The sequence below is a fragment of the Engystomops pustulosus genome, chromosome 9 (genome assembly GCF_040894005.1).
Source record: "Engystomops pustulosus chromosome 9, aEngPut4.maternal, whole genome shotgun sequence".
NCBI classification, from domain to species: Eukaryota; Metazoa; Chordata; class Amphibia; order Anura; family Leptodactylidae; genus Engystomops; species Engystomops pustulosus.
In genome coordinates, this window is record NC_092419.1 from 64,004,517 (window position 1) to 64,031,939 (window position 27,423).

At 45.1% G+C, this 27,423-nt stretch overlaps 70 pseudogenes; all 70 read left to right on the top strand.

The window, feature by feature from the left end:
• The first annotated feature begins 32 nt into the window (after positions 1-32).
• Positions 33-151, top strand: LOC140081971 (5S ribosomal RNA; annotated as a pseudogene).
• Positions 152-409: 258 nt separating this feature from the next.
• On the top strand, positions 410-528 carry LOC140098443 (5S ribosomal RNA; annotated as a pseudogene).
• A 70-nt stretch (positions 529-598) lies between these two features.
• Positions 599-717, top strand: LOC140081774 (5S ribosomal RNA; annotated as a pseudogene).
• A 447-nt stretch (positions 718-1,164) lies between these two features.
• On the top strand, positions 1,165-1,283 carry LOC140096797 (5S ribosomal RNA; annotated as a pseudogene).
• Positions 1,284-1,353: 70 nt separating this feature from the next.
• On the top strand, positions 1,354-1,472 carry LOC140095284 (5S ribosomal RNA; annotated as a pseudogene).
• A 70-nt stretch (positions 1,473-1,542) lies between these two features.
• LOC140079323 (5S ribosomal RNA) lies at positions 1,543-1,661 on the top strand (annotated as a pseudogene).
• Positions 1,662-1,731: 70 nt separating this feature from the next.
• LOC140091359 (5S ribosomal RNA) lies at positions 1,732-1,850 on the top strand (annotated as a pseudogene).
• Positions 1,851-2,298: 448 nt separating this feature from the next.
• LOC140083934 (5S ribosomal RNA) lies at positions 2,299-2,417 on the top strand (annotated as a pseudogene).
• Positions 2,418-3,432: 1,015 nt separating this feature from the next.
• On the top strand, positions 3,433-3,551 carry LOC140079326 (5S ribosomal RNA; annotated as a pseudogene).
• A 259-nt stretch (positions 3,552-3,810) lies between these two features.
• LOC140096506 (5S ribosomal RNA) lies at positions 3,811-3,929 on the top strand (annotated as a pseudogene).
• A 448-nt stretch (positions 3,930-4,377) lies between these two features.
• LOC140092526 (5S ribosomal RNA) lies at positions 4,378-4,496 on the top strand (annotated as a pseudogene).
• Positions 4,497-4,566: 70 nt separating this feature from the next.
• Positions 4,567-4,685, top strand: LOC140098478 (5S ribosomal RNA; annotated as a pseudogene).
• Positions 4,686-5,133: 448 nt separating this feature from the next.
• Positions 5,134-5,252, top strand: LOC140089146 (5S ribosomal RNA; annotated as a pseudogene).
• Positions 5,253-5,322: 70 nt separating this feature from the next.
• LOC140093561 (5S ribosomal RNA) lies at positions 5,323-5,441 on the top strand (annotated as a pseudogene).
• A 259-nt stretch (positions 5,442-5,700) lies between these two features.
• On the top strand, positions 5,701-5,819 carry LOC140097982 (5S ribosomal RNA; annotated as a pseudogene).
• Positions 5,820-6,637: 818 nt separating this feature from the next.
• On the top strand, positions 6,638-6,756 carry LOC140093201 (5S ribosomal RNA; annotated as a pseudogene).
• An 826-nt stretch (positions 6,757-7,582) lies between these two features.
• LOC140092456 (5S ribosomal RNA) lies at positions 7,583-7,701 on the top strand (annotated as a pseudogene).
• A 448-nt stretch (positions 7,702-8,149) lies between these two features.
• On the top strand, positions 8,150-8,268 carry LOC140093372 (5S ribosomal RNA; annotated as a pseudogene).
• A 69-nt stretch (positions 8,269-8,337) lies between these two features.
• On the top strand, positions 8,338-8,456 carry LOC140086213 (5S ribosomal RNA; annotated as a pseudogene).
• Positions 8,457-8,526: 70 nt separating this feature from the next.
• On the top strand, positions 8,527-8,645 carry LOC140086629 (5S ribosomal RNA; annotated as a pseudogene).
• A 258-nt stretch (positions 8,646-8,903) lies between these two features.
• Positions 8,904-9,022, top strand: LOC140096769 (5S ribosomal RNA; annotated as a pseudogene).
• A 70-nt stretch (positions 9,023-9,092) lies between these two features.
• On the top strand, positions 9,093-9,211 carry LOC140089374 (5S ribosomal RNA; annotated as a pseudogene).
• A 448-nt stretch (positions 9,212-9,659) lies between these two features.
• On the top strand, positions 9,660-9,778 carry LOC140081775 (5S ribosomal RNA; annotated as a pseudogene).
• A 447-nt stretch (positions 9,779-10,225) lies between these two features.
• LOC140096946 (5S ribosomal RNA) lies at positions 10,226-10,344 on the top strand (annotated as a pseudogene).
• Positions 10,345-10,414: 70 nt separating this feature from the next.
• On the top strand, positions 10,415-10,533 carry LOC140095285 (5S ribosomal RNA; annotated as a pseudogene).
• A 70-nt stretch (positions 10,534-10,603) lies between these two features.
• On the top strand, positions 10,604-10,722 carry LOC140079327 (5S ribosomal RNA; annotated as a pseudogene).
• Positions 10,723-10,792: 70 nt separating this feature from the next.
• LOC140087300 (5S ribosomal RNA) lies at positions 10,793-10,911 on the top strand (annotated as a pseudogene).
• Positions 10,912-11,359: 448 nt separating this feature from the next.
• Positions 11,360-11,478, top strand: LOC140083935 (5S ribosomal RNA; annotated as a pseudogene).
• An 826-nt stretch (positions 11,479-12,304) lies between these two features.
• On the top strand, positions 12,305-12,423 carry LOC140082745 (5S ribosomal RNA; annotated as a pseudogene).
• A 70-nt stretch (positions 12,424-12,493) lies between these two features.
• On the top strand, positions 12,494-12,612 carry LOC140079328 (5S ribosomal RNA; annotated as a pseudogene).
• A 259-nt stretch (positions 12,613-12,871) lies between these two features.
• Positions 12,872-12,990, top strand: LOC140096507 (5S ribosomal RNA; annotated as a pseudogene).
• Positions 12,991-13,060: 70 nt separating this feature from the next.
• LOC140095930 (5S ribosomal RNA) lies at positions 13,061-13,179 on the top strand (annotated as a pseudogene).
• Positions 13,180-13,249: 70 nt separating this feature from the next.
• LOC140084743 (5S ribosomal RNA) lies at positions 13,250-13,368 on the top strand (annotated as a pseudogene).
• A 70-nt stretch (positions 13,369-13,438) lies between these two features.
• LOC140079329 (5S ribosomal RNA) lies at positions 13,439-13,557 on the top strand (annotated as a pseudogene).
• Positions 13,558-13,816: 259 nt separating this feature from the next.
• On the top strand, positions 13,817-13,935 carry LOC140098480 (5S ribosomal RNA; annotated as a pseudogene).
• A 448-nt stretch (positions 13,936-14,383) lies between these two features.
• LOC140089147 (5S ribosomal RNA) lies at positions 14,384-14,502 on the top strand (annotated as a pseudogene).
• Positions 14,503-14,572: 70 nt separating this feature from the next.
• Positions 14,573-14,691, top strand: LOC140093214 (5S ribosomal RNA; annotated as a pseudogene).
• Positions 14,692-14,761: 70 nt separating this feature from the next.
• On the top strand, positions 14,762-14,880 carry LOC140098211 (5S ribosomal RNA; annotated as a pseudogene).
• A 259-nt stretch (positions 14,881-15,139) lies between these two features.
• On the top strand, positions 15,140-15,258 carry LOC140082746 (5S ribosomal RNA; annotated as a pseudogene).
• A 70-nt stretch (positions 15,259-15,328) lies between these two features.
• LOC140093227 (5S ribosomal RNA) lies at positions 15,329-15,447 on the top strand (annotated as a pseudogene).
• Positions 15,448-16,273: 826 nt separating this feature from the next.
• LOC140087232 (5S ribosomal RNA) lies at positions 16,274-16,392 on the top strand (annotated as a pseudogene).
• Positions 16,393-16,840: 448 nt separating this feature from the next.
• Positions 16,841-16,959, top strand: LOC140093374 (5S ribosomal RNA; annotated as a pseudogene).
• A 69-nt stretch (positions 16,960-17,028) lies between these two features.
• LOC140086214 (5S ribosomal RNA) lies at positions 17,029-17,147 on the top strand (annotated as a pseudogene).
• Positions 17,148-17,217: 70 nt separating this feature from the next.
• LOC140096281 (5S ribosomal RNA) lies at positions 17,218-17,336 on the top strand (annotated as a pseudogene).
• Positions 17,337-17,594: 258 nt separating this feature from the next.
• On the top strand, positions 17,595-17,713 carry LOC140096770 (5S ribosomal RNA; annotated as a pseudogene).
• Positions 17,714-17,783: 70 nt separating this feature from the next.
• On the top strand, positions 17,784-17,902 carry LOC140094573 (5S ribosomal RNA; annotated as a pseudogene).
• A 448-nt stretch (positions 17,903-18,350) lies between these two features.
• Positions 18,351-18,469, top strand: LOC140095932 (5S ribosomal RNA; annotated as a pseudogene).
• Positions 18,470-18,539: 70 nt separating this feature from the next.
• On the top strand, positions 18,540-18,658 carry LOC140084744 (5S ribosomal RNA; annotated as a pseudogene).
• Positions 18,659-18,728: 70 nt separating this feature from the next.
• On the top strand, positions 18,729-18,847 carry LOC140089133 (5S ribosomal RNA; annotated as a pseudogene).
• A 259-nt stretch (positions 18,848-19,106) lies between these two features.
• LOC140098481 (5S ribosomal RNA) lies at positions 19,107-19,225 on the top strand (annotated as a pseudogene).
• A 448-nt stretch (positions 19,226-19,673) lies between these two features.
• On the top strand, positions 19,674-19,792 carry LOC140089155 (5S ribosomal RNA; annotated as a pseudogene).
• A 70-nt stretch (positions 19,793-19,862) lies between these two features.
• On the top strand, positions 19,863-19,981 carry LOC140093239 (5S ribosomal RNA; annotated as a pseudogene).
• A 70-nt stretch (positions 19,982-20,051) lies between these two features.
• On the top strand, positions 20,052-20,170 carry LOC140090173 (5S ribosomal RNA; annotated as a pseudogene).
• Positions 20,171-20,806: 636 nt separating this feature from the next.
• On the top strand, positions 20,807-20,925 carry LOC140082748 (5S ribosomal RNA; annotated as a pseudogene).
• Positions 20,926-21,373: 448 nt separating this feature from the next.
• On the top strand, positions 21,374-21,492 carry LOC140093518 (5S ribosomal RNA; annotated as a pseudogene).
• A 69-nt stretch (positions 21,493-21,561) lies between these two features.
• LOC140086216 (5S ribosomal RNA) lies at positions 21,562-21,680 on the top strand (annotated as a pseudogene).
• A 259-nt stretch (positions 21,681-21,939) lies between these two features.
• LOC140096771 (5S ribosomal RNA) lies at positions 21,940-22,058 on the top strand (annotated as a pseudogene).
• Positions 22,059-22,128: 70 nt separating this feature from the next.
• On the top strand, positions 22,129-22,247 carry LOC140089376 (5S ribosomal RNA; annotated as a pseudogene).
• A 448-nt stretch (positions 22,248-22,695) lies between these two features.
• On the top strand, positions 22,696-22,814 carry LOC140095933 (5S ribosomal RNA; annotated as a pseudogene).
• A 70-nt stretch (positions 22,815-22,884) lies between these two features.
• On the top strand, positions 22,885-23,003 carry LOC140084745 (5S ribosomal RNA; annotated as a pseudogene).
• Positions 23,004-23,073: 70 nt separating this feature from the next.
• LOC140079330 (5S ribosomal RNA) lies at positions 23,074-23,192 on the top strand (annotated as a pseudogene).
• Positions 23,193-23,829: 637 nt separating this feature from the next.
• On the top strand, positions 23,830-23,948 carry LOC140082749 (5S ribosomal RNA; annotated as a pseudogene).
• A 447-nt stretch (positions 23,949-24,395) lies between these two features.
• On the top strand, positions 24,396-24,514 carry LOC140093251 (5S ribosomal RNA; annotated as a pseudogene).
• A 70-nt stretch (positions 24,515-24,584) lies between these two features.
• Positions 24,585-24,703, top strand: LOC140097983 (5S ribosomal RNA; annotated as a pseudogene).
• Positions 24,704-24,773: 70 nt separating this feature from the next.
• Positions 24,774-24,892, top strand: LOC140083660 (5S ribosomal RNA; annotated as a pseudogene).
• Positions 24,893-25,340: 448 nt separating this feature from the next.
• On the top strand, positions 25,341-25,459 carry LOC140093562 (5S ribosomal RNA; annotated as a pseudogene).
• A 70-nt stretch (positions 25,460-25,529) lies between these two features.
• On the top strand, positions 25,530-25,648 carry LOC140093519 (5S ribosomal RNA; annotated as a pseudogene).
• A 69-nt stretch (positions 25,649-25,717) lies between these two features.
• On the top strand, positions 25,718-25,836 carry LOC140093263 (5S ribosomal RNA; annotated as a pseudogene).
• Positions 25,837-26,840: 1,004 nt separating this feature from the next.
• LOC140098212 (5S ribosomal RNA) lies at positions 26,841-26,959 on the top strand (annotated as a pseudogene).
• A 259-nt stretch (positions 26,960-27,218) lies between these two features.
• LOC140089378 (5S ribosomal RNA) lies at positions 27,219-27,337 on the top strand (annotated as a pseudogene).
• The last annotated feature ends 86 nt before the right edge of the window (positions 27,338-27,423 follow it).

Here is a 27,423-nt window from a genome sequence, read left to right on the forward strand (position 1 = left end):
TAGCAAAAGAAGGTTCAAATTGAACAGCTGCTGTCAACGGCCATTCTAAGCTGAATGTGCCTGCTCTCGTCAGATCGCAGCAGCAATGCAGCTTAAGGCTTGGCAAGTACCAGCATGGGAGACTGGCTGGGAAACCCAAGTTCTGTTGACCTTTTTGAACCTGAAAATTGTGTTAGTTAGTTATGAGATAGTAAAAGAAGGTTCAAATTGAACAGCTGCTGTCAACAGCCATTCTAAGCTGAATGTGCGTGCTCTTGTCAGATCGCAGCAGCGATGCAGCTTAAGGCTTGGCAAGTTCCAGCATGGGAGACTGGCTGGGATTCCCAAGTTCTGTTGACCTTTTTGAACTTGAAAATTGTTTTAGTTTCTCTATGAGATAGTAAAAGAAGGTTCAATTTGAAATGCTGCTGTCAACGGCCATTCTAAGCTGCATGTGCCTGCTCTTGTCAGATCGCAGCAGCAATGCAGCTTAAGGCTTGGCAAGTACCAGCATGGGAGACTGGCTGGGAATCCCAAGTTCCGTTAACCTTTTTGAACCTGAAAATTGTGTTAGTTTCTCTATGAGATAGTAAAAGAAGGTTCAAATTGAACAGCTGCTGTCAACAGCCATTCTAAGCTGAATGTGCCTGCTCTCGTCAGATCGCAGCAGCAATGCAGCTTAAGGCTTGGCAAGTACCAGCATGGGAGACTGGCTGGGAATCCCAAGTTCTGTTGACCTTTTTGAACCTGAAAATGTGTTAGTTTCTCTATGAGATAGTAAAAGAAGGTTCAAATTGAACAGCTGCTGTCAACGGCCATTCTAAGCTGAATGTGCGTGCTCTTGTCAGATCGCAGCAGCGATGCAGCTTAAGGCTTGGCAAGTACCAGCATGGGAGACTGGCTTGGAATCCCAAGTTCTGGTGACCTTTTTGAACCTGAAAATTGTGTTAGTTTCTCTATGAGATAGCAAAAGAAGGTTCAAATTGAACAGCTGCCGTCAACGGCCATTCTAAGCTGAATGTGCCTGCTCTTGTCAGATTGCAGCAGCAATGCAGCTTAAGGCTTGGCAAGTACCAGCATGGGAGACTGGCTTGGAATCCCAAGTTCTGGTGACCTTTTTGAACCTGAAAATTGTGTTAGTTTCTATATAAGATAGTAGAAGAAGGTTCAAATTGAACAACTGCTGTCAATGGCCATTCTAAGCTGAATGTGCCTGCTCTCGCCAGATCGCAGCAGCAATGCAGCTTAAGGCTTGGCAAGTACCAGCATGGGAGACTGGCTGGGAATCCCAAGTTCCGTTGCCCTTTTTGAACCTGAAAATTGTGTTAGTTTCTCTATGAGATAGTAAAAGAAGGTTCAAATTGAACAACTGCTGTCAATGGCCATTGTAAGCTGAATGTGCCTGCTCTCGTCAGATCGCAGCAGCAATGCAGCTTAAGGCTTGGCAAGTACCAGCATGGGAGACTGGCTGGGAATCCCAAGTTCCGTTGACCTTTTTTAACCTGAAAATTGTGTTCGTTTCTCTATGAGATAGCAAAAGAAGGTTCAAATTGAACGGCTGCTGTCAACGGCCATTCTAAGCTGAATGTGCCTGCTCTCGTCAGATCGCAGCAGCAATGCAGCTTAAGGCTTGGCAAGTACCAGCATGGGAGACTGGCTGGGAATCCCAAGTTCTGTTGACCTTTTTGAACCTGAAAATTGTGTTAGTTTCTCTATGAGATAGTAAAAGAAGGTTCAAATTGAACAGCTGCTGTCAATGGCCATTCTAAGCTTAATGTGCCTGCTCTCGTCAGATCGCAGCAGCAATGCAGCTTAAGGCTTGGCAAGTACCAGCATGGGAGACTGGCTGGGAATCCCAAGTTCCGTTGACATTTTTGAACCTGAAAATTGTGTTAGTTTCTGTATGAGATAGTAAAAGAAGGTTCAAATTGAAAAGCTGCTGTCAACGGCAATTCTAAGCTGAATGTGCGTGCTCTTGTCAGATCGCAGCAGCGATGCAGCTTAAGGCTTGGCAAGTACCAGCATGGGAGACTGGCTGGGAATCCCAAGTTCTGGTGACCTTTTTGAACCTGAAAATTGTGTTAGTTTCTCTATGAGATAGTAGAAGAAGGTTCAAATTGAACAACTGCTGTCAACGGCCATTCTAAGCTGAATGTGTGTGCTCTTTTCAGATCGCAGCAGCGATGCAGATTAAGGCTTGGCAAGTACCAGCATGGGAGACTGGATGGGAATCCCAAGTTCTGTTGACCTTTTTGAACCTGAAAATTGTGTTAGTTTCTCTATGAGATAGTAAAAGAAGGTTCAAATTGAACAGCTGCTGTCAACGGCAATTCTAAGCTGAATGTGCCTGCTCTCGTCAGATCGCAGCAGCAATGCAGCTTAAGGCTTGGCAAGTACCAGCATGGGAGACTGGCTGGGAATCCCAAGTTCCGTTGACCGTTTTGAACCTGAAAATTGTGTTAGTTTCTCTATGAGATAGTAAAAGAAGGTTCAAATTGAACAGCTGCTGTCAACGGCCATTCTAAGCTGAATGTGCGTGCTCTTGTCAGATCGCAGCAGCGATGCAGCTTAAGGCTTGGCAAGTACCAGCATGGGAGACTGGCTTGGAATCCCAAGTTCTGGTGACCTTTTTGAACCTGAAAATTGTGTTAGTTTCTCTATGAGATAGCAAAAGAAGGTTCAAATTGAACAGCTGCTGTCAACGGCCATTCTAAGCTGAATGTGCCTGCTCTTGTCAGATTGCAGCAGCAATGCAGCTTAAGGCTTGGCAAGTACCAGCATGGGAGACTGGCTTGGAATCCCAAGTTCTGGTGACCTTTTTGAACCTGAAAATTGTGTTAGTTTCTATATAAGATAGTAGAAGAAGGTTCAAATTGAACAGCTGCTGTCAATGGCCATTCTAAGCTGAATGTGCCTGCTCTCGCCAGATCGCAGCAGCAATTCAGCTTAAGGCTTGGCAAGTACCAGCATGGGAGACTGGCTGGGAATCCCAAGTTCCGTTGCCCTTTTTGAACCTGAAAATTGTGTTAGTTTCTCTATGAGATAGTAAAAGAAGGTTCAAATTGAACAGCTGCTGTCAACGGCCATTCTAAGCTGAATGTGCATGCTCTTGTCAGATCGCAGCAGCGATGCAGCTTAAGGCTTGGCAAGTACCAGCATGGGAGACTGGCTTGGAATCCCAAGTTCTGGTGACCTTTTTGAACCTGAAAATTGTGTTAGTTTCTATATGAGATAGTAGAAGAAGGTTCAAATTGAACAACTGCTGTCAATGGCTATTCTAAGCTGAATGTGTGTGCTCTCGTCAGATCGCAGCTGCAATGCAGCTTAAGGCTTGGCAAGTACCAGCATGGGAGACTGGCTGGGAATCCCAAGTTCCGTTGACCTTTTTTAACCTGAAAATTGTGTTCGTTTCTCTATGAGATAGCAAAAGAAGGTTCAAATTGAACAGCTGCTGTCAACGGCCATTCTAAGCTGAATGTGCCTGCTCTCGTCAGATCGCAGCAGCAATGCAGCTTAAGGCTTGGCAAGTACCAGCATGGGAGACTGGCTGGGAATCCCAAGTTCTGTTGACCTTTTTGAACCTGAAAATTGTGTTAGTTTCTCTATGAGATAGTAAAAGAAGGTTCAAATTGAACAGCTGCTGTCAACGGCCATTCTAAGCTGAATGTGCGTGCTCTTGTCAGATCGCAGCAGCGATGCAGCTTAAGGCTTGGCAAGTTCCAGCATGGGAGACTGGCTGGGAATCCCAAGTCCTGTTGACCTTTTTGAACTTGAAAATTGTTTTAGTTTCTCTATGAGATAGTAAAAGAAGGTTCAATTTGAAATGCTGCTGTCAACGGCCATTCTAAGCTGAATGTGCCTGCTCTTGTCAGATCGCAGCAGCAATGCAGCTTAAGGCTTGGCAAGTACCAGCATGGGAGACTGGCTTGGAATCCCAAGTTCTGTTGACCTTTTTGAACCTGAAAATTGTGTTAGTTTCTCTATGAGATAGTAGAAGAAGGTTCAAATTGAACAACTGCTGTCAACGGCCATTCTAAGCTGAACGTGTGTGCTCTTTTCAGATCGCAGCAGCGATGCAGCTTAAGGCTTGGCAAGTACCAGCATGGGAGACTGGCTGGGAATCCCAAGTTCCGTTGACCTTTTTGAACCTGAAAATTGTGTTAGTTTCTCTATGAGATAGCAAAAGAAGGTTCAAATTGAACAGCTGCTGTCAACGGCCATTCTAAGCTGAATGTGGCTGCTATCGTCAGATCGCAGCAGCAATGCAGCTTAAGGCTTGGCAAGTACCAGCATGGGAGACTGGCTGGGAATCCCAAGTTCTGTTGCCCTTTTTTAACCTGAAAATTCTGTTAGTTTCTCTATGAGATAGTAAAAGAAGGGTCAAATTGAAAAGCTGCTGTCAATGGCCATTCTAAGCTGAATTTGCCTGCTCTCATCAGATCGCAGCAGCAATGCAGCTTAAGGCTTGGCAAGTACCAGCATGGGAGACTGGCTGGGAATCCCAAGTTCCGTTGCCCTTTTTGAACTTGAAAATTGTTTTAGTTTCTCTATGAGATAGTAAAAGAAGGTTCAATTTGAAATGTTGCTGTCAACGGCCATTCTAAGCTGAATGTGCCTGCTCTTGTCAGATCGCAGCAGCAATGCAGCTTAAGGCTTGGCAAGTACCAGCATGGGAGACTGGCTGGGAATCCCAAATTCCGTTGACCTTTTTGAACCTGAAAATTGTGTTAGTTTCTCTATGAGATAGTAAAAGAAGGTTCAAATTGAACAGCTGCTGTCAACGGCCATTCTAAGCTGAATGTGCGTGCTCTTGTCAGATCGCAGTAGCGATGCAGCTTAAGGCTTGGCAAGTACTAGCATGGGAGACTGGCTGGGAATCCCAAGTTCTGGTGACTTTTTTGAACCTGAAAATTGTGTTAGTTTCTCTATGAGATAGTAGAAGAAGGTTCAAATTGAACAACTGCTGTCAACGGCCATTCTAAGCTGAATGTGTGTGCTCTTGTCAGATCGCAGCAGCGATGCAGCTTAAGGCTTGGCAAGTACCAGCATGGGAGACTGGCTGGGAATCCCAAGTTCTGTTGACCTTTTTGAACCTGAAAATTGTGTTAGTTTCTCTATGAGATAGTAAAAGAAGGTTCAAATTGAACAGCTGCTGTCAATGGCCATTCTAAGCTGAATGTGCCTGCTCTCGTCAGATCGCAGCAGCAATGCAGCTTAAGGCTTGGCAAGTACCAGCATGGGAGACTGGCTGGGAATCCCAAGTTCCGTTGCCCTTTTTGAACCTGAAAATTGTGTTAGTTTCTCTATGAGATAGTAAAAGAAGGTTCAAATTGAACAGCTGCTGTCAACGGCAATTCTAAGCTGAATGTGCCTGCTCTCGTCAGATTGCAGCAGCAATGCAGCTTAAGGCTTGGCAAGTACCAGCATGGGAGACTGGCTGGGAATCCCAAGTTCCGTTGACCGTTTTGAACCTGAAAATTGTGTTAGTTTCTCTATGAGATAGCAAAAGAAGGTTCAAATTGAACAGCTGCTGTCAACGGCCATTCTAAGCTGAATTTGCCTGCTCTCGTCAGATCGCAGCAGCAATGCAACTTAAGGCTTGGCAAGTACCAGCATGGGAGACTGGCTGGGAATTCCAATTTCCGTTGACCTTTTTGAACCTGAAAATGGTGTTAGTTTCTCTATGAGATAGTAAAAGAAGGTTCAAATTGAACAGCTGCTGTCAACGGCCATTCTAAGCTGAATGTGCCTGCTCTCGTCAGATCGCAGCAGCAATGCAGCTTAAGGCTTGGCAAGTACCAGCATGGGAGACTGGCTTGGAATCCCAAGTTCTGGTGACCTTTTTGAACCTGAAAATTGTGTTAGTTTCTCTATGAGATAGCAAAAGAAGGTTCAAATTGAACAGCTGCTGTCAACGGCCATTCTAAGCTGAATGTGCCTGCTCTTGTCAGATTGCAGCAGCAATGCAGCTTAAGGCTTGGCAAGTACCAGCATGGGAGACTGGCTTGGAATCCCAAGTTCTGGTGACCTTTTTGAACCTGAAAATTGTGTTAGTTTCTATATAAGATAGTAGAAGAAGGTTCAAATTGAACAACTGCTGTCAATGGCCATTCTAAGCTGAATGTGCCTGCTCTCGCCAGATCGCAGCAGCAATGCAGCTTAAGGCTTGGCAAATACCAGCATGGGAGACTGGCTGGGAATGCCAAGTTCCGTTGCCCTTTTTGAACCTGAAAATTGTGTTAGTTTCTCTAAGAGATAGTAAAAGAAGGTTCAAATTGAACAGCTGCTGTCAACGGCCTTTCTAAGCTGAATGTGCGTGCTCTTGTCAGATCGCAGCAGCGATGCAGCTTAAGGCTTGGCAAGTACCAGCATGGGAGACTGGCTTGGAATCCCAAGTTCTGGTGACCTTTTTGAACCTGAAAATTGTGTTAGTTTCTATATGAGATAGTAGAAGAAGGTTCAAATTGAACAACTGCTGTCAATGGCCATTCTAAGCTGAATGTGCCTGCTCTCGTCAGATCGCAGCAGCTTAAGGCTTGGCAAGTACCAGCATGGGAGACTGGCTGGGAATCCCAAGTTCCGTTGACCTTTTTGAACCTGAAAATTGTGTTAGTTTCTCTATGAGATAGCAAAAGAAGGTTCAAATTGAACAGCTGCTGTCAACGGCCATTCTAAGCTGAATGTGCCTGCTCTCGTCAGATCGCAGCAGCAATGCAGCTTAAGGCTTGGCAAGTACCAGCATGGGAGACTGGCTGGGAATCCCAAGTTCCGTTGACCTTTTTGAACCTGAAAATTGTGTTAGTTTCTCTATGAGATAGCAAAAGAAGGTTCAAATTGAACAGCTGCTGTCAACGGCCATTCTAATCTGAATGTGGCTGCTATCGTCAGATCGCAGCAGCAATGCAGCTTAAGGCTTGGCAAGTTCCAGCATGGGAGACTGGCTGGGAATCCCAAGTTCTGTTGACCTTTTTGAACTTTAAAATTGTTTTAGTTTCTCTATGAGATAGTAAAAGAAGGTTCAATTTGAAATGCTGCTGTCAACGGCCATTCTAAGCTAAATGTGCCTGCTCTTGTCAGATCGCAGCAGCAATGCAGCTTAAGGCTTGGCAAGTACCAGCATGGGAGTCTGGCTGGGAATCCCAAATTCCGTTGACCTTTTTGAACCTGAAAATTGTGTTAGTTTCTCTATGAGATAGTAAAAGAAGGTTCAAATTGAACAGCTGCTGTCAACGGCTATTCTAAGCTGAATGTGCGTGCTCTTGTCAGATCGCAGTAGCGATGCAGCTTAAGGCTTGGCAAGTACCAGCATGGGAGACTGGCTGGGAATCCCAAGTACTGGTGACTTTTTTGAACCTGAAAATTGTGTTAGTTTCTCTATGAGATAGTAGAAGAAGGTTCAAATTGAACAACTGCTGTCAACGGCCATTCTAAGCTGAATGTGTGTGCTCTTGTCAGATCGCAGCAGCGATGCAGCTTAAGGCTTGGCAAGTACCAGCATGGGAGACTGGCTGGGAATCCCAAGTTCTGCTGACCTTTTTGAACCTGAAAATTGTGTTGGTTTCTCTATGAGATAGTAAAAGAAGGTTCAAATTGAACAGCTGCTGTCAATGGCCATTCTAAGCTGAATGTGCCTGCTCTCGTCAGATCACAGCAGCAATGCAGCTTAAGGCTTGGCAAGTACCAGCATGGGAGACTGGCTGGGAATCCCAAGTTCCGTTGACCTTTTTGAACCTGAAAATTGTGTTAGTTTCTCTATGAGATAGTAAAAGAAGGTTCAAATTGAAAAGCTGCTGTCAACGGCAATTCTAAGCTGAATGTGCGTGCTCTTCTCAGATCGCAGCAGCGATGCAGCTTAAGGCTTGGCAAGTACCAGCATGGGAGACTGGCTGGGAATCCCAAGTTCTGGTGACCTTTTTGAACCTGAAAATTGTGTTAGTTTCTCTATGAGATAGTAAAAGAAGGTTCAAATTGAACAGCTGCTGTCAACGGCAATTCTAAGCTGAATGTGCCTGCTCTTGTCAGATTGCAGCAGCAATGCAGCTTAAGGCTTGGCAAGTACCAGCATGGGAGACTGGCTGGGAATCCCAAGTTCCGTTGACCGTTTTGAACCTGAAAATTGTGTTAGTTTCTCTATGAGATAGCAAAAGAAGGTTCAAATTGAACAGCTGCTGTCAACGGCCATTCTAAGCTGAATTTGCCTGCTCTCGTCAGATCGCAGCAGCAATGCAACTTAAGGCTTGGCAAGTACCAGCATGGGAGACTGGCTGGGAATTCCAAGTTCCGTTGACCTTTTTGAACCTGAAAATGTGTTAGTTTCTCTATGAGATAGTAAAAGAAGGTTCAAATTGAACAGCTGCTGTCAACGGCCATTCTAAGCTGAATGTGCCTGCTCTCGTCAGATCGCAGCAGCAATGCAGCTTAAGGCTTGGCAAGTACAAGCATGGGAGACTGGCTGGGAATCCCAAGTTCCGTTGACCTTTTTGAACCTGAAAATTGTGTTAGTTTCTCTATGAGATAGTAAAAGAAGGTTCAAATTGAACAGCTGCTGTCAACGGCCATTCTAAGCTGAATGTGCCTGCTCTCGTCAGATCGCAGCAGCAATGCAGCTTAAGGCTTGGCAAGTACCAGCATGGGAGACTGGCTGGGAATCACAAGTTCTGTTGACCGTTTTGAACCTGAAAATGTGTTAGTTTCTCTATGTGATAGTAAAAGAAGGTTCAAATTGAACAGCTGCTGTCAACGGCCATTCTAAGCTGAATGTGCGTGCTCTTGTCAGATTGCAGCAGCGATGCAGCTTAAGGCTTGGCAAGTACCAGCATGGGAGACTGGCTTGGAATCCCAAGTTCTGGTGACCTTTTTGAACCTGAAAATTGTGTTAGTTTCTCTATGAGATAGCAAAAGAAGGTTCAAATTGAACAGCTGCTGTCAACAGCCATTCGAAGCTGAATGTGCCTGCTCTCGTCAGATCGCAGCAGCAATGCAGCTTAAGGCTTGGCAAGTACCAGCATGGGAGACTGGCTGGGAATCCCAAGTTCTGTTGCCCTTTTTTAACCTGAAAATTCTGTTAGTTTCTCTATGAGATAGTAAAAGAAGGGTCAAATTGAAAAGCTGCTGTCAATGGCCATTCTAAGCTGAATTTGCCTGCTCTCGTCAGATCGCAGCAGCAATGCAGCTTAAGGCTTGGCAAGTACCAGCATGGGAGACTGGCTGGGAATCCCAAGTTCCGTTGACCTTTTTGAACCTGAAAATTGTGTTAGTTTCTCTATGAGATAGTAAAAGAAGGTTCAAATTGAACAGCTGCTGTCAACGGCCATTCTAAGCTGAATGTGCGTGCTCTTGTCAGATCGCAGCAGCGATGCAGCTTAAGGCTTGGCAAGTTCCAGCATGGGAGACTGGCTGGGAATCCCAAGTTCTGTTGACCTTTTTGAACTTGAAAATTGTTTTAGTTTCTCTATGAGATAATAAAAGAAGGTTCAATTTGAAATGCTGCTGTCAACGGCCATTCTAAGCTGAATGTGCCTGCTCTTGTCAGATCGCAGCAGCAATGCAGCTTAAGGCTTGGCAAGTACCAGCATGGGAGACTGGCTGGGAATCCCAAGTTCCGTTAAGCTTTTTGAACCTGAAAATTGTGTTAGTTTCTCTATGAGATAGTAAAAGAAGGTTCAAATTGAACAGCTGCTGTCAACAGCCATTCTAAGCTGAATGTGCCTGCTCTCGTCAGATCGCAGCAGCAATGCAGCTTAAGGCTTGGCAAGTACCAGCATGGGAGACTGGCTGGGAATCCCAAGTTCTGTTGACCTTTTTGAACCTGAAAATGTGTTAGTTTCTCTATGAGATAGTAAAAGAAGGTTCAAATTGAACAGCTGCTGTCAACGGCCATTCTAAGCTGAATGTGCGTGCTCTTGTCAGATCGCAGCAGCGATGCAGCTTAAGGCTTGGCAAGTACCAGCATGGGAGACTGGCTTGGAATCCCAAGTTCTGGTGACCTTTTTGAACCTGAAAATTGTGTTAGTTTCTCTATGAGATAGCAAAAGAAGGTTCAAATTGAACAGCTGCCGTCAACGGCCATTCTAAGCTGAATGTGCCTGCTCTTGTCAGATTGCAGCAGCAATGCAGCTTAAGGCTTGGCAAGTACCAGCATGGGAGACTGGTTTGGAATCCCAAGTTCTGGTGACCTTTTTGAACCTGAAAATTGTGTTAGTTTCTATATAAGATAGTAGAAGAAGGTTCAAATTGAACAACTGCTGTCAATGGCCATTCTAAGCTGAATGTGCCTGCTCTCGCCAGATCGCAGCAGCAATGCAGCTTAAGGCTTGGCAAGTACCAGCATGGGAGACTGGCTGGGAATCCCAAGTTCCGTTGCCCTTTTTGAACCTGAAAATTGTGTTAGTTTCTCTATGAGATAGTAAAAGAAGGTTCAAATTGAACAACTGCTGTCAATGGCCATTGTAAGCTGAATGTGCCTGCTCTCGTCAGATCGCAGCAGCAATGCAGCTTAAGGCTTGGCAAGTACCAGCATGGGAGACTGGCTGGGAATCCCAAGTTCCGTTGACCTTTTTTAACCTGAAAATTGTGTTCGTTTCTCTATGAGATAGCAAAAGAAGGTTCAAATTGAACGGCTGCTGTCAACGGCCATTCTAAGCTGAATGTGCCTGCTCTCGTCAGATCGCAGCAGCAATGCAGCTTAAGGCTTGGCAAGTACCAGCATGGGAGACTGGCTGGGAATCCCAAGTTCTGTTGACCTTTTTGAACCTGAAAATTGTGTTAGTTTCTCTATGAGATAGTAAAAGAAGGTTCAAATTGAACAACTGCTGTCAATGGCCATTCTAAGCTTAATGTGCCTGCTCTCGTCAGATCGCAGCAGCAATGCAGCTTAAGGCTTGGCAAGTACCAGCATGGGAGACTGGCTGGGAATCCCAAGTTCCGTTGACCTTTTTGAACCTGAAAATTGTGTTAGTTTCTGTATGAGATAGTAAAAGAAGGTTCAAATTGAAAAGCTGCTGTCAACGGCAATTCTAAGCTGAATGTGCGTGCTCTTGTCAGATCGCAGCAGCGATGCAGCTTAAGGCTTGGCAAGTACCAGCATGGGAGACTGGCTGGGAATCCCAAGTTCTGGTGACCTTTTTGAACCTGAAAATTGTGTTAGTTTCTCTATGAGATAGTAGAAGAAGGTTCAAATTGAACAACTGCTGTCAACGGCCATTCTAAGCTGAATGTGTGTGCTCTTTTCAGATCGCAGCAGCGATGCAGATTAAGGCTTGGCAAGTACCAGCATGGGAGACTGGCTGGGAATCCCAAGTTCTGTTGACCTTTTTGAACCTGAAAATTGTGTTAGTTTCTCTATGAGATAGTAAAAGAAGGTTCAAATTGAACAGCTGCTGTCAACGGCAATTCTAAGCTGAATGTGCCTGCTCTCGTCAGATCGCAGCAGCAATGCAGCTTAAGGCTTGGCAAGTACCAGCATGGGAGACTGGCTGGGAATCCCAAGTTCCGTTGACCGTTTTGAACCTGAAAATTGTGTTAGTTTCTCTATGAGATAGTAAAAGAAGGTTCAAATTGAACAGCTGCTGTCAACGGCCATTCTAAGCTGAATGTGCGTGCTCTTGTCAGATCGCAGCAGCGATGCAGCTTAAGGCTTGGCAAGTACCAGCATGGGAGACTGGCTTGGAATCCCAAGTTCTGGTGACCTTTTTGAACCTGAAAATTGTGTTAGTTTCTCTATGAGATAGCAAAAGAAGGTTCAAATTGAACAGCTGCTGTCAACGGCCATTCTAAGCTGAATGTGCCTGCTCTTGTCAGATTGCAGCAGCAATGCAGCTTAAGGCTTGGCAAGTACCAGCATGGGAGACTGGCTTGGAATCCCAAGTTCTGGTGACCTTTTTGAACCTGAAAATTGTGTTAGTTTCTATATAAGATAGTAGAAGAAGGTTCAAATTGAACAGCTGCTGTCAATGGCCATTCTAAGCTGAATGTGCCTGCTCTCGCCAGATCGCAGCAGCAATTCAGCTTAAGGCTTGGCAAGTACCAGCTTGGGAGACTGGCTGGGAATCCCAAGTTCCGTTGCCCTTTTTGAACCTGAAAATTGTGTTAGTTTCTCTATGAGATAGTAAAAGAAGGTTCAAATTGAACAGCTGCTGTCAACGGCCATTCTAAGCTGAATGTGCGTGCTCTTGTCAGATCGCAGCAGCGATGCAGCTTAAGGCTTGGCAAGTACCAGCATGGGAGACTGGCTTGGAATCCTAAGTTCTGGTGACCTTTTTGAACCTGAAAATTGTGTTAGTTTCTATATGAGATAGTAGAAGAAGGTTCAAATTGAACAACTGCTGTCAATGGCCATTCTAAGCTGAATGTGCCTGCTCTCGTCAGATCGCAGCAGCAATGCAGCTTAAGGCTTGGCAAGTACCAGCATGGGAGACTGGCTGGGAATCCCAAGTTCCGTTGACCTTTTTTAACCTGAAAATTGTGTTCGTTTCTCTATGAGATAGCAAAAGAAGGTTCAAATTGAACAGCTGCTGTCAACGGCCATTCTAAGCTGAATGTGCCTGCTCTCGTCAGATCGCAGCAGCAATGCAGCTTAAGGCTTGGCAAGTACCAGCATGGGAGACTGGCTGGGAATCCCAAGTTCTGTTGACCTTTTTGAACCTGAAAATTGTGTTAGTTTCTCTATGAGATAGTAAAAGAAGGTTCAAATTGAACAGTTGCTGTCAACGGCCATTCTAAGCTGAATGTGCGTGCTTTTGTCAGATCGCAGCAGCGATGCAGCTTAAGGCTTGGCAAGTTCCAGCATGGGAGACTGGCTGGGAATCCCAAGTCCTGTTGACCTTTTTGAACTTGAAAATTGTTTTAGTTTCTCTATGAGATAGTAAAAGAAGGTTCAATTTGAAATGCTGCTGTCAACGGCCATTCTAAGCTGAATGTGCCTGCTCTTGTCAGATCGCAGCAGCAATGCAGCTTAAGGCTTGGCAAGTACCAGCATGGGAGACTGGCTTGGAATCCCAAGTTCTGTTGACCTTTTTGAACCTGAAAATTGTGTTAGTTTCTCTATGAGATAGTAGAAGAAGGTTCAAATTGAACAGCTGCTGTCAACGGCCATTCTAAGCTGAATGTGCGTGCTCTTGTCAGATCGCAGCAGCGATGCAGCTTAAGGCTTGGCAAGTACCAGCATGGGAGACTGGCTGGGAATCCCAAGTTCCGTTGACCTTTTTTAACCTGAAAATTGTGTTAGTTTCTCTATGAGATAGCAAAAGAAGGTTCAAATTGAACAGCTGCTGTCAACGGCCATTCTAAGCTGAATGTGCCTGCTCTCGTCAGATCGCAGCAGCAATGCAGCTTAAGGCTTGGCAAGTACCAGCATGGGAGACTGGCTGGGAATCCCAAGTTCCGTTGCCCTTTTTGAACCTGAAAATTGTGTTAGTTTCTCTATGAGATAGCAAAAGAAGGTTCAAATTGAACAGCTGCTGTCAACGGCCATTCTAAGCTGAATGTGCCTGCTCTCGTCAGATCGCAGCAGCAATGCAGCTTAAGGCTTGGCAAGTACCAGCATGGGAGACTGGCTGGGAATCCCAAGTTCTGTTGACCTTTTTGAACCTGAAAATTGTGTTAGTTTCTCTATGAGATAGTAAAAGAAGGTTCAAATTGAACAGCTGCTGTCAACGGCCATTCTAAGCTGAATGTGCGTGCTCTTGTCATATCGCAGCAGCGATGCAGCTTAAGGCTTGGCAAGTTCCAGCATGGGAGACTGGCTGGGAATCCCAAGTTCTGTTGACCTTTTTGAACTTGAAAATTGTTTTAGTTTCTCTATGAGATAGTAAAAGAAGGTTCAATTTGAAATGTTGCTGTCAACGGCCATTCTAAGCTGAATGTGCCTGCTCTTGTCAGATCGCAGCAGCAATGCAGCTTAAGGCTTGGCAAGTACCAGCATGGGAGACTGGCTGGGAATCCCAAATTCCGTTGACCTTTTTGAACCTGAAAATTGTGTTAGTTTCTCTATGAGATAGTAAAAGAAGGTTCAAATTGAACAGCTGCTGTCAACGGCCATTCTAAGCTGAATGTGCGTGCTCTTGTCAGATCGCAGTAGCGATGCAGCTTAAGGCTTGGCAAGTACTAGCATGGGAGACTGGCTGGGAATCCCAAGTTCTGGTGACTTTTTTGAACCTGAAAATTGTGTTAGTTTCTCTATGAGATAGTAGAAGAAGGTTCAAATTGAACAACTGCTGTCAACGGCCATTCTAAGCTGAATGTGTGTGCTCTTGTCAGGTCGCAGCAGCGATGCAGCTTAAGACTTGGCAAGTACCAGCATGGGAGACTGGCTGGGAATCCCAAGTTCTGTTGACCTTTTTGAACCTGAAAATTGTGTTAGTTTCTCTATGAGATAGTAAAAGAAGGTTCAAATTGAACAGCTGCTGTCAATGGCCATTCTAAGCTGAATGTGCCTGCTCTCGTCAGATCGCAGCAGCAATGCAGCTTAAGGCTTGGCAAGTACCAGCATGGGAGACTGGCTGGGAATCCCAAGTTCCGTTGCCCTTTTTGAACCTGAAAATTGTGTTAGTTTCTCTATGAGATAGTAAAAGAAGGTTCAAATTGAACAGCTGCTGTCAACGGCCATTCTAAGCTGAATGTGCCTGCTCTCGTCAGATCGCAGCAGCAATGCAGCTTAAGGCTTGGCAAGTACCAGCATGGGAGACTGGCTGGGAATCCCAAGTTCCGTTGACCTTTTTGAACCTGAAAATTGTGTTAGTTTCTATATAAGATAGTAGAAGAAGGTTCAAATTGAACAACTGCTGTCAATGGCCATTCTAAGCTGAATGTGCCTGCTCTCGCCAGATCGCAGCAGCAATGCAGCTTAAGGCTTGGCAAGTACCAGCATGGGAGACTGGCTGGGAATGCCAAGTTCCGTTGCCCTTTTTGAACCTGAAAATTGTGTTAGTTTCTCTAAGAGATAGTAAAAGAAGGTTCAAATTGAACAGCTGCTGTCAACGGCCTTTCTAAGCTGAATGTGCGTGCTCTTGTCAGATCGCAGCAGCGATGCAGCTTAAGGCTTGGCAAGTACCAGCATGGGAGACTGGCTTGGAATCCCAAGTTCTGGTGACCTTTTTGAACCTGAAAATTGTGTTAGTTTCTATATGAGATAGTAGAAGAAGGTTCAAATTGAACAACTGCTGTCAATGGCCATTCTAAGCTGAATGTGCCTGCTCTCGTCAGATCGCAGCAGCAATGCAGCTTAAGGCTTGGCAAGTACCAGCATGGGAGACTGGCTGGGAATCCCAAGTTCCGTTGACCTTTTTGAACCTGAAAATTGTGTTAGTTTCTCTATGAGATAGCAAAAGAAGGTTCAAATTGAACAGCTGCTGTCAACGGCCATTCTAAGCTGAATGTGCCTGCTCTCGTCAGATCGCAGCAGCAATGCAGCTTAAGGCTTGGCAAGTACCAGCATGGGAGACTGGCTGGGAATCCCAAGTTCCGTTGACCTTTTTGAACCTGAAAATTGTGTTAGTTTCTCTATGAGATAGCAAAAGAAGGTTCAAATTGAACAGCTGCTGTCAACGGCCATTCTAATCTGAATGTGGCTGCTATCGTCAGATCGCAGCAGCAATGCAGCTTAAGGCTTGGCAAGTACCAGCATGGGAGACTGGCTGGGAATCCCAAGTTCTGTTGACCTTTTTGAACTTTAAAATTGTTTTAGTTTCTCTATGAGATAGTAAAAGAAGGTTCAATTTGAAATGCTGCTGTCAACGGCCATTCTAAGCTAAATGTGCCTGCTCTTGTCAGATCGCAGCAGCAATGCAGCTTAAGGCTTGGCAAGTACCAGCATGGGAGTCTGGCTGGGAATCCCAAATTCCGTTGACCTTTTTGAACCTGAAAATTGTGTTAGTTTCTCTATGAGATAGTAAAAGAAGGTTCAAATTGAACAGCTGCTGTCAACGGCTATTCTAAGCTGAATGTGCGTGCTCTTGTCAGATCGCAGTAGCGATGCAGCTTAAGGCTTGGCAAGTACCAGCATGGGAGACTGGCTGGGAATCCCAAGTACTGGTGACTTTTTTGAACCTGAAAATTGTGTTAGTTTCTCTATGAGATAGTAGAAGAAGGTTCAAATTGAACAACTGCTGTCAACGGCCATTCTAAGCTGAATGTGTGTGCTCTTGTCAGATCGCAGCAGCGATGCAGCTTAAGGCTTGGCAAGTACCAGCATGGGAGACTGGCTGGGAATCCCAAGTTCTGTTGACCTTTTTGAACCTGAAAATTGTGTTGGTTTCTCTATGAGATAGTAAAAGAAGGTTCAAATTGAACAGCTGCTGTCAATGGCCATTCTAAGCTGAATGTGCCTGCTCTCGTCAGATCGCAGCAGCAATGCAGCTTAAGGCTTGGCAAGTACCAGCATGGGAGACTGGCTGGGAATCCCAAGTTCCGTTGATCTTTTTGAACCTGAAAATTGTGTTAGTTTCTCTATGAGATAGTAAAAGAAGGTTCAAATTGAAAAGCTGCTGTCAACGGCAATTCTAAGCTGAATGTGCGTGCTCTTCTCAGATCGCAGCAGCGATGCAGCTTAAGGCTTGGCAAGTACCAGCATGGGAGACTGGCTGGGAATCCCAAGTTCTGGTGACCTTTTTGAACCTGAAAATTGTGTTAGTTTCTCTATGAGATAGTAAAAGAAGGTTCAAATTGAACAGCTGCTGTCAACGGCAATTCTAAGCTGAATGTGCCTGCTCTTGTCAGATTGCAGCAGCAATGCAGCTTAAGGCTTGGCAAGTACCAGCATGGGAGACTGGCTGGGAATCCCAAGTTCCGTTGACCTTTTTGAACCTGAAAATTGTGTTAGTTTCTCTATGAGATAGCAAAAGAAGGTTCAAATTGAACAGCTGCTGTCAACGGCCATTCTAAGCTGAATTTGCCTGCTCTCGTCAGATCGCAGCAGCAATGCAACTTAAGGCTTGGCAAGTACCAGCATGGGAGACTGGCTGGGAATTCCAAGTTCCGTTGACCTTTTTGAACCTGAAAATGTGTTAGTTTCTCTATGAGATAGTAAAAGAAGGTTCAAATTGAACAGCTGCTGTCAACGGCCATTCTAAGCTGAATGTGCCTGCTCTCGTCAGATCGCAGCAGCAATGCAGCTTAAGGCTTGGCAAGTACAAGCATGGGAGACTGGCTGGGAATCCCAAGTTCCGTTGACCTTTTTGAACCTGAAAATTGTGTTAGTTTCTCTATGAGATAGTAAAAGAAGGTTCAAATTGAACAGCTGCTGTCAACGGCCATTCTAAGCTGAATGTGCCTGCTCTTGTCAGATCGCAGCAGCAATGCAGCTTAAGGCTTGGCAAGTACCAGCATGGGAGACTGGCTGGGAATCACAAGTTCTGTTGACCGTTTTGAACCTGAAAATGTGTTAGTTTCTCTATGAGATAGTAAAAGAAGGTTCAAATTGAACAGCTGCTGTCAACGGCCATTCTAAGCTGAATGTGCGTGCTCTTGTCAGATTGCAGCAGCGATGCAGCTTAAGGCTTGGCAAGTACCAGCATGGGAGACTGGCTTGGAATCCCAAGTTCTGGTGACCTTTTTGAACCTGAAAATTGTGTTAGTTTCTCTATGAGATAGCAAAAGAAGGTTCAAATTGAACATCTGCTGTCAACAGCCATTCGAAGCTGAATGTGCCTGCTCTCGTCAGATCGCAGCAGCAATGCAGCTTAAGGCTTGGCAAGTACCAGCATGGGAGACTGGCTGGGAATCCCAAGTTCTGTTGCCCTTTTTTAACCTGAAAATTCTGTTAGTTTCTCTATGAGATAGTAAAAGAAGGGTCAAATTGAAAAGCTGCTGTCAATGGCCATTCTAAGCTGAATTTGCTTGCTCTCGTCAGATCGCAGCAGCAATGCAGCTTAAGGCTTGGCAAGTACCAGCATGGGAGACTGGCTGGGAATCCCAAGTTCCGTTGACCTTTTTGAACCTGAAAATTGTGTTAGTTTCTCTATGAGATAGTAAAAGAAGGTTCAAATTGAACAGCTGCTGTCAACGGCCATTCTAAGCTGAATGTGCGTGCTCTTGTCAGATCGCAGCAGCGATGCAGCTTAAGGCTTGGCAATTACCAGCATGGGAGACTGGCTGGGAATCCCAAGTTCTGGTGACTTTTTTGAACCTGAAAATTGTGTTAGTTTCTCTATGAGATAGTAGAAGAAGGTTCAAATTGAACAACTGCTGTCAACGGCCATTCTAAGCTGAATGTGTGTGCTCTTGTCAGATCGCAGCAGCGATGAAGCTTAAGGCTAGGCAAGTACCAGCATGGGAGACTGGCTGGGAATCCCAAGTTCCGTTGCCCTTTTTGAACCTGAAAATTGTGTTAGTTTCTCTATGAGATAGTAAAAGAAGGTTCAAATTGAACAGCTGCTGTCAACGGCCATTCTAAGCTGAATGTGCGTGCTCTTGTCAGATCGCAGCAGCGATGCAGCTTAAGGCTTGGCAAGTACCAGCATGGGAGACTGGCTGGGAATCCCAAGTTCCGTTGACCTTTTTTAACCTGAAAATTGTGTTAGTTTCTCTATGAGATAGCAAAAGAAGGTTCAAATTGAACAGCTGCTGTCAACGGCCATTCTAAGCTGAATGTGCCTGCTCTCGTCAGATCGCAGCAGCAATGCAGCTTAAGGCTTGGCAAGTACCAGCATGGGAGACTGGCTGGGAATCCCAAGTTCCGTTGCCCTTTTTGAACCTGAAAATTGTGTTAGTTTCTCTATGAGATAGCAAAAGAAGGTTCAAATTGAACAGCTGCTGTCAACGGCCATTCTAAACTGAATGTGCCTGCTCTCGTCAGATCGCAGCAGCAATGCAGCTTAAGGCTTGGCAAGTACCAGCATGGGAGACTGGCTGGGAATCCCAAGTTCTGTTGACCTTTTTGAACCTGAAAATTGTGTTAGTTTCTCTATGAGATAGTAAAAGAAGGTTCAAATTGAACAGCTGCTGTCAACGGCCATTCTAAGCTGAATGTGCGTGCTCTTGTCATATCGCAGCAGCGATGCAGCTTAAGGCTTGGCAAGTTCCAGCATGGGAGACTGGCTGGGAATCCCAAGTTCTGTTGACCTTTTTGAACTTGAAAATTGTTTTAGTTTCTCTATGAGATAGTAAAAGAAGGTTCAATTTGAAATGTTGCTGTCAACGGCCATTCTAAGCTGAATGTGCCTGCTCTTGTCAGATCGCAGCAGCAATGCAGCTTAAGGCTTGGCAAGTACCAGCATGGGAGACTGGCTGGGAATCCCAAATTCCGTTGACCTTTTTGAACCTGAAAATTGTGTTAGTTTCTCTATGAGATAGTAAAAGAAGGTTCAAATTGAACAGCTGCTGTCAACGGCCATTCTAAGCTAAATGTGCGTGCTCTTGTCACATCGCAGTAGCGATGCAGCTTAAGGCTTGGCAAGTACTAGCATGGGAGACTGGCTGGGAATCCCAAGTTCTGGTGACTTTTTTGAACCTGAAAATTGTGTTAGTTTCTCTATGAGATAGTAGAAGAAGGTTCAAATTGAACAACTGCTGTCAACGGCCATTCTAAGCTGAATGTGTGTGCTCTTGTCAGGTCGCAGTAGCGATGCAGCTTAAGGCTTGGCAAGTACCAGCATGGGAGACTGGCTGGGAATCCCAAGTTCTGTTGACCTTTTTGAACCTGAAAATTGTGTTAGTTTCTCTATGAGATAGTAAAAGAAGGTTCAAATTGAACAGCTGCTGTCAATGGCCATTCTAAGCTGAATGTGCCTGCTCTCGTCAGATCGCAGCAGCAATGCAGCTTAAGGCTTGGCAAGTACCAGCATGGGAGACTGGCTGGGAATCCCAAGTTCCGTTGCCCTTTTTGAACCTGAAAATTGTGTTAGTTTCTCTATGAGATAGTAAAAGAAGGTTCAAATTGAACAGCTGCTGTCAACGGCCATTCTAAGCTGAATGTGCCTGCTCTCGTCAGATCGCAGCAGCAATGCAGCTTAAGGCTTGGCAAGTACCAGCATGGGAGACTGGCTGGGAATCCCAAGTTCCGTTGACCGTTTTGAACCTGAAAATTGTGTTAGTTTCTCTATGAGATAGTAAAAGAAGGTTCAAATTGAACAGCTGCTGTCAACGGCCATTCTAAGCTGAATGTGCCTGCTCTCGTCAGATCGCAGCAGCAATGCAGCTTAAGGCTTGGCAAGTACCAGCATCGGAGACTGGCTGGGAATCCCAAGTTCTGTTGACCGTTTTGAACCTGAAAATGTGTTAGTTTCTCTATGAGATAGTAAAAGAAGGTTCAAATTGAACAGCTGCTGTCAACGGCCATTCTAAGCTAAATGTGCCTGCTCTTGTCAGATCGCAGCAGCAATGCAGCTTAAGGCTTGGCAAGTACCAGCATGGGAGTCTGGCTGGGAATCCCAAATTCCGTTGACCTTTTTGAACCTGAAAATTGTGTTAGTTTCTCTATGAGATAGTAAAAGAAGGTTCAAATTGAACAGCTGCTGTCAACGGCTATTCTAAGCTGAATGTGCGTGCTCTTGTCAGATCGCAGTAGCGATGCAGCTTAAGGCTTGGCAAGTACCAGCATGGGAGACTGGCTGGGAATCCCAAGTACTGGTGACTTTTTTGAACCTGAAAATTGTGTTAGTTTCTCTATGAGATAGTAGAAGAAGGTTCAAATTGAACAACTGCTGTCAACGGCCATTCTAAGCTGAATGTGTGTGCTCTTGTCAGATCGCAGCAGCGATGCAGCTTAAGGCTTGGCAAGTACCAGCATGGGAGACTGGCTGGGAATCCCAAGTTCTGGTGACCTTTTTGAACCTGAAAATTGTGTTGGTTTCTCTATGAGATAGTAAAAGAAGGTTCAAATTGAACAGCTGCTGTCAATGGCCATTCTAAGCTGAATGTGCCTGCTCTCGTCAGATCGCAGCAGCAATGCAGCTTAAGGCTTGGCAAGTACCAGCATGGGAGACTGGCTGGGAATCCCAAGTTCCGTTGACCTTTTTGAACCTGAAAATTGTGTTAGTTTCTCTATGAGATAGTAAAAGAAGGTTCAAATTGAAAAGCTGCTGTCAACGGCAATTCTAAGCTGAATGTGCGTGCTCTTCTCAGATCGCAGCAGCGATGCAGCTTAAGGCTTGGCAAGTACCAGCATGGGAGACTGGCTGGGAATCCCAAGTTCTGGTGACCTTTTTGAACCTGAAAATTGTGTTAGTTTCTCTATGAGATAGTAAAAGAAGGTTCAAATTGAACAGCTGCTGTCAACGGCAATTCTAAGCTGAATGTGCCTGCTCTTGTCAGATTGCAGCAGCAATGCAGCTTAAGGCTTGGCAAGTACCAGCATGGGAGACTGGCTGGGAATCCCAAGTTCCGTTGACCGTTTTGAACCTGAAAATTGTGTTAGTTTCTCTATGAGATAGCAAAAGAAGGTTCAAATTGAACAGCTGCTGTCAACGGCCATTCTAAGCTGAATTTGCCTGCTCTCGTCAGATCGCAGCAGCAATGCAACTTAAGGCTTGGCAAGTACCAGCATGGGAGACTGGCTGGGAATTCCAAGTTCCGTTGACCTTTTTGAACCTGAAAATGTGTTAGTTTCTCTATGAGATAGTAAAAGAAGGTTCAAATTGAACAGCTGCTGTCAACGGCCATTCTAAGCTGAATGTGCCTGCTCTCGTCAGATCGCAGCAGCAATGCAGCTTAAGGCTTGGCAAGTACAAGCATGGGAGACTGGCTGGGAATCCCAAGTTCCGTTGACCTTTTTGAACCTGAAAATTGTGTTAGTTTCTCTATGAGATAGTAAAAGAAGGTTCAAATTGAACAGCTGCTGTCAACGGCCATTCTAAGCTGAATGTGCGTGCTCTCGTCAGATCGCAGCAGCAATGCAGCTTAAGGCTTGGCAAGTACCAGCATGGGAGACTGGCTTGGAATCCCAAGTTCTGGTGACCTTTTTGAACCTGAAAATTGTGTTAGTTTCTCTATGAGATAGCAAAAGAAGGTTCAAATTGAACAGCTGCTGTCAACAGCCATTCGAAGCTGAATGTGCCTGCTCTCGTCAGATCGCAGCAGCAATGCAGCTTAAGGCTTGGCAAGTACCAGCATGGGAGACTGGCTGGGAATCCCAAGTTCTGTTGCCCTTTTTTAACCTGAAAATTCTGTTAGTTTCTCTATGAGATAGTAAAAGAAGGGTCAAATTGAAAAGCTGCTGTCAATGGCCATTCTAAGCTGAATTTGCCTGCTCTCGTCAGATCGCAGCAGCAATGCAGCTTAAGGCTTGGCAAGTACCAGCATGGGAGACTGGCTGGGAATCCCAAGTTCCGTTGACCTTTTTGAACCTGAAAATTGTGTTAGTTTCTCTATGAGATAGTAAAAGAAGGTTCAAATTGAACAGCTGCTGTCAACGGCCATTCTAAGCTGAATGTGCGTGCTCTTGTCAGATCGCAGCAGCGATGCAGCTTAAGGCTTGGCAATTACCAGCATGGGAGACTGGCTGGGAATCCCAAGTTCTGGTGACTTTTTTGAACCTGAAAATTGTGTTAGTTTCTCTATGAGATAGTAGAAGAAGGTTCAAATTGAACAACTGCTGTCAACGGCCATTCTAAGCTGAATGTGTGTGCTCTTGTCAGATCGCAGCAGCGATGAAGCTTAAGGCTAGGCAAGTACCAGCATGGGAGACTGGCTGGGAATCCCAAGTTCCGTTGCCCTTTTTGAACCTGAAAATTGTGTTAGTTTCTCTATGAGATAGTAAAAGAAGGTTCAAATTGAACAGCTGCTGTCAACGGCCATTCTAAGCTGAATGTGCGTGCTCTTGTCAGATCGCAGCAGCGATGCAGCTTAAGGCTTGGCAAGTACCAGCATGGGAGACTGGCTGGGAATCCCAAGTTCCGTTGACCTTTTTTAACCTGAAAATTGTGTTAGTTTCTCTATGAGATAGCAAAAGAAGGTTCAAATTGAACAGCTGCTGTCAACGGCCATTCTAAGCTGAATGTGCCTGCTCTCGTCAGATCGCAGCAGCAATGCAGCTTAAGGCTTGGCAAGTACCAGCATGGGAGACTGGCTGGGAATCCCAAGTTCCGTTGCCCTTTTTGAACCTGAAAATTGTGTTAGTTTCTCTATGAGATAGCAAAAGAAGGTTCAAATTGAACAGCTGCTGTCAACGGCCATTCTAAGCTGAATGTGCCTGCTCTCGTCAGATCGCAGCAGCAATGCAGCTTAAGGCTTGGCAAGTACCAGCATGGGAGACTGGCTGGGAATCCCAAGTTCTGTTGACCTTTTTGAACCTGAAAATTGTGTTAGTTTCTCTATGAGATAGTAAAAGAAGGTTCAAATTGAACAGCTGCTGTCAACGGCCATTCTAAGCTGAATGTGCGTGCTCTTGTCAGATCGCAGCAGCGATGCAGCTTAAGGCTTGGCAAGTTTCAGCATGGGAGACTGGCTGGGAATCCCAAGTTCTGTTGACCTTTTTGAACTTGAAAATTGTTTTAGTTTCTCTATGAGATAGTAAAAGAAGGTTCAATTTGAAATGCTGCTGTCAACGGCCATTCTAAGCTGAATGTGCCTGCTCTTGTCAGATCGCAGCAGCAATGCAGCTTAAGGCTTGGCAAGTACCAGCATGGGAGACTGGCTGGGAATCCCAAGTTCTGGTGACTTTTTTGAACCTGAAAATTGTGTTAGTTTCTCTATGAGATAGTAGAAGAAGGTTCAAATTGAACAACTGCTGTCAACGGCCATTCTAAGCTGAATGTGTGTGCTCTTGTCAGATCGCAGCAGCGATGCAGCTTAAGGCTTGGCAAGTACCAGCATGGGAGACTGGCTGGGAATCCCAAGTTCTGTTGACCTTTTTGAACCTGAAAATTGTGTTAGTTTCTCTATGAGATAGTAAAAGAAGGTTCAAATTGAACAGCTGCTGTCAATGGCCATTCTAAGCTGAATGTGCCTGCTCTCGTCAGATCGCAGCAGCAATGCAGCTTAAGGCTTGGCAAGTACCAGCATGGGAGACTGGCTGGGAATCCCAAGTTCCGTTGACCTTTTTGAACCTGAAAATTGTGTTAGTTTCTCTATGAGATAGTAAAAGAAGGTTCAAATTGAAAAGCTGCTGTCAACGGCAATTCTAAGCTGAATGTGCGTGCTCTTCTCAGATCGCAGCAGCGATGCAGCTTAAGGCTTGGCAAGTACCAGCATGGGAGACTGGCTGGGAATCCCAAGTTCTGGTGACCTTTTTGAACCTGAAAATTGTGTTAGTTTCTCTATGAGATAGTAGAAGAAGGTTCAAATTGAACAACTGCTGTCAACGGCCATTCTAAGCTGAATGTGTGTGCTCTTTTCAGATCGCAGCAGCGATGCAACTTAAGGCTTGGCAAGTACCAGCATGGGAGACTGGCTGGGAATTCCAATTTCCGTTGACCTTTTTGAACCTGAAAATGTGTTAGTTTCTCTATGAGATAGTAAAAGAAGGTTCAAATTGAACAGCTGCTGTCAACGGCCATTCTAAGCTGAATGTGCCTGCTCTCGTCAGATCGCAGCAGCAATGCAGCTTAAGGCTTGGCAAGTACCAGCATGGGAGACTGGCTGGGAATCCCAAGTTCCGTTGACCTTTTTGAACCTGAAAATTGTGTTAGTTTCTCTATGAGATAGTAAAAGAAGGTTCAAATTGAACAGCTGCTGTCAACGGCCATTCTAAGCTGAATGTGCCTGCTCTCGTCAGATCGCAGCAGCAATGCAGCTTAAGGCTTGGCAAGTACCAGCATGGGAGACTGGCTTGGAATCCCAAGTTCTGGTGACCTTTTTGAACCTGAAAATTGTGTTAGTTTCTCTATGAGATAGCAAAAGAAGGTTCAAATTGAACAGTTGCTGTCAATGGCCATTCTAAGCTGAATGTGCCTGCTCTCGTCAGATCGCAGCAGCAATGCAGCTTAAGGCTTGGCAAGTACCAGCATGGGAGACTGGCTGGGAATCCCAAGTTCTGTTGACCTTTTTGAACCTGAAAATTGTGTTAGTTTCTGTATGAGATAGTAAAAGAAGGTTCAAATTGAAAAGCTGCTGTCAACGGCAATTCTAAGCTGAATGTGCGTGCTCTTCTCAGATCGCAGCAGCGATGCAGCTTAAGGTTTGGCAAGTACCAGCATGGGAGACTGGCTGGGAATCCCAAGTTCTGTTGACCTTTTTGAACCTGAAAATTGTGTTAGTTTCTCTATGAGATAGTAGAAGAAGGTTCAAATTGAACAACTGCTGTCAACGGCCATTCTAAGCTGAATGTGTGTGCTCTTTTCAGATCGCAGCAGCGATGCAGCTTAAGGCTTGGCAAGTACCAGCATGGGAGATTGGCTGGGAATCCCAAGTTCTGTTGACCTTTTTGAACCTGAAAATTGTGTTAGTTTCTCTATGAGATAGTAAAAGAAGGTTCAAATTGAACAGCTGCTGTCAACGGCAATTCTAAGCTGAATGTGCCTGCTCTCGTCAGATTGCAGCAGCAATGCAGCTTAAGGCTTGGCAAGTACCAGCATGGGAGACTGGCTGGGAATCCCAAGTTCCGTTGACCTTTTTGAACCTGAAAATTGTGTTAGTTTCTCTATGAGATAGCAAAAGAAGGTTCAAATTGAACAGCTGCTGTCAACGGCCATTCTAAGCTGAATTTGCCTGCTCTCGTCAGATCGCAGCAGCAATGCAACTTAAGGCTTGGCAAGTACCAGCATGGGAGACTGGCTGGGAATTCCAAGTTCCGTTGACCTTTTTGAACCTGAAAATGTGTTAGTTTCTCTATGAGATAGTAAAAGAAGGTTCATATTGAACAGCTGCTGTCAACGGCCATTCTAAGCTGAATGTGCCTGCTCTCGTCAGATCGCAGCAGCAATGCAGCTTAAGGCTTGGCAAGTACCAGCATGGGAGACTGGCTGGGAATCCCAAGTTCCGTTGACCTTTTTGAACCTGAAAATTGTGTTAGTTTCTCTATGAGATAGTAAAAGAAGGTTCAAATTGAAAAGCTGCTGTCAACGGCCATTCTAAGCTGAATGTGCGTGCTCTTGTCAGATCGCAGCAGCGATGCAGCTTAAGGCTTGGCAAGTACCAGCATGGGAGACTGGCTTGGAATCCCAAGTTCTGGTGACCTTTTTGAACCTGAAAATTGTGTTAGTTTCTCTATGAGATAGCAAAAGAAGGTTCAAATTGAACAGCTGCTGTCAACGGCCATTCTAAGCTGAATGTGCCTGCTCTTGTCAGATTGCAGCAGCAATGCAGCTTAAGGCTTGGCAAGTACCAGCATGGGAGACTGGCTTGGAATCCCAAGTTCTGGTGACCTTTTTGAACCTGAAAATTGTGTTAGTTTCTATATAAGATAGTAGAAGAAGGTTCAAATTGAACAACTGCTGTCAATGGCCATTCTAAGCTGAATGTGCCTGCTCTCGCCAGATCGCAGCAGCAATGCAGCATAAGGCTTGGCAAGTACCAGCATGGGAGACTGGCTGGGAATCCCAAGTTCCGTTGCCCTTTTTGAACCTGAAAATTGTGTTAGTTTCTCTATGAGATAGTAAAAGAAGGTTCAAATTGAACAGCTGCTGTCAACGGCCATTCTAAGCTGAATGTGCGTGCTCTTGTCAGATCGCAGCTTAAGGCTTGGCAAGTACCAGCATGGGAGACTGGCTTGGAATCCCAAGTTCTGGTGACCTTTTTGAACCTGAAAATTGTGTTAGTTTCTCTATGAGATAGCAAAAGAAGGTTCAAATTGAACAGCTGCTGTCAACGGCCATTCTAAGCTGAATGTGCCTGCTCTTGTCAGATTGCAGCAGCAATGCAGCTTAAGGCTTGGCAAGTACCAGCATGGGAGACTGGCTTGGAATCCCAAGTTCTGGTGACCTTTTTGAACCTGAAAATTGTGTTAGTTTCTATATAAGATAGTAGAAGAAGGTTCAAATTGAACAACTGCTGTCAATGGCCATTCTAAGCTGAATGTGCCTGCTCTCGCCAGATCGCAGCAGCAATGCAGCTTAAGGCTTGGCAAGTACCAGCATGGGAGACTGGCTGGGAATGCCAAGTTCCGTTGCCCTTTTTGAACCTGAAAATTGTGTTAGTTTCTCTAAGAGATAGTAAAAGAAGGTTCAAATTGAACAGCTGCTGTCAACGGCTATTCTAAGCTGAATGTGCGTGCTCTTGTCAGATCGCAGCAGCGATGCAGCTTAAGGCTTGGCAAGTACCAGCATGGGAGACTGGCTGGGAATCCCAAGTTCTGTTGCCCTTTTTTAACCTGAAAATTCTGTTAGTTTCTCTATGAGATAGTAAAAGAAGGGTCAAATTGAAAAGCTGCTGTCAATGGCCATTCTAAGCTGAATTTGCCTGCTCTCGTCAGATCGCAGCAGCAATGCAGCTTAAGGCTTGGCAAGTACCAGCATGGGAGACTGGCTGGGAATCCCAAGTTCCGTTGACCTTTTTGAACCTGAAAATTGTGTTAGTTTCTCTATGAGATAGTAAAAGAAGGTTCAAATTGAACAGCTGCTGTCAACGGCCATTCTA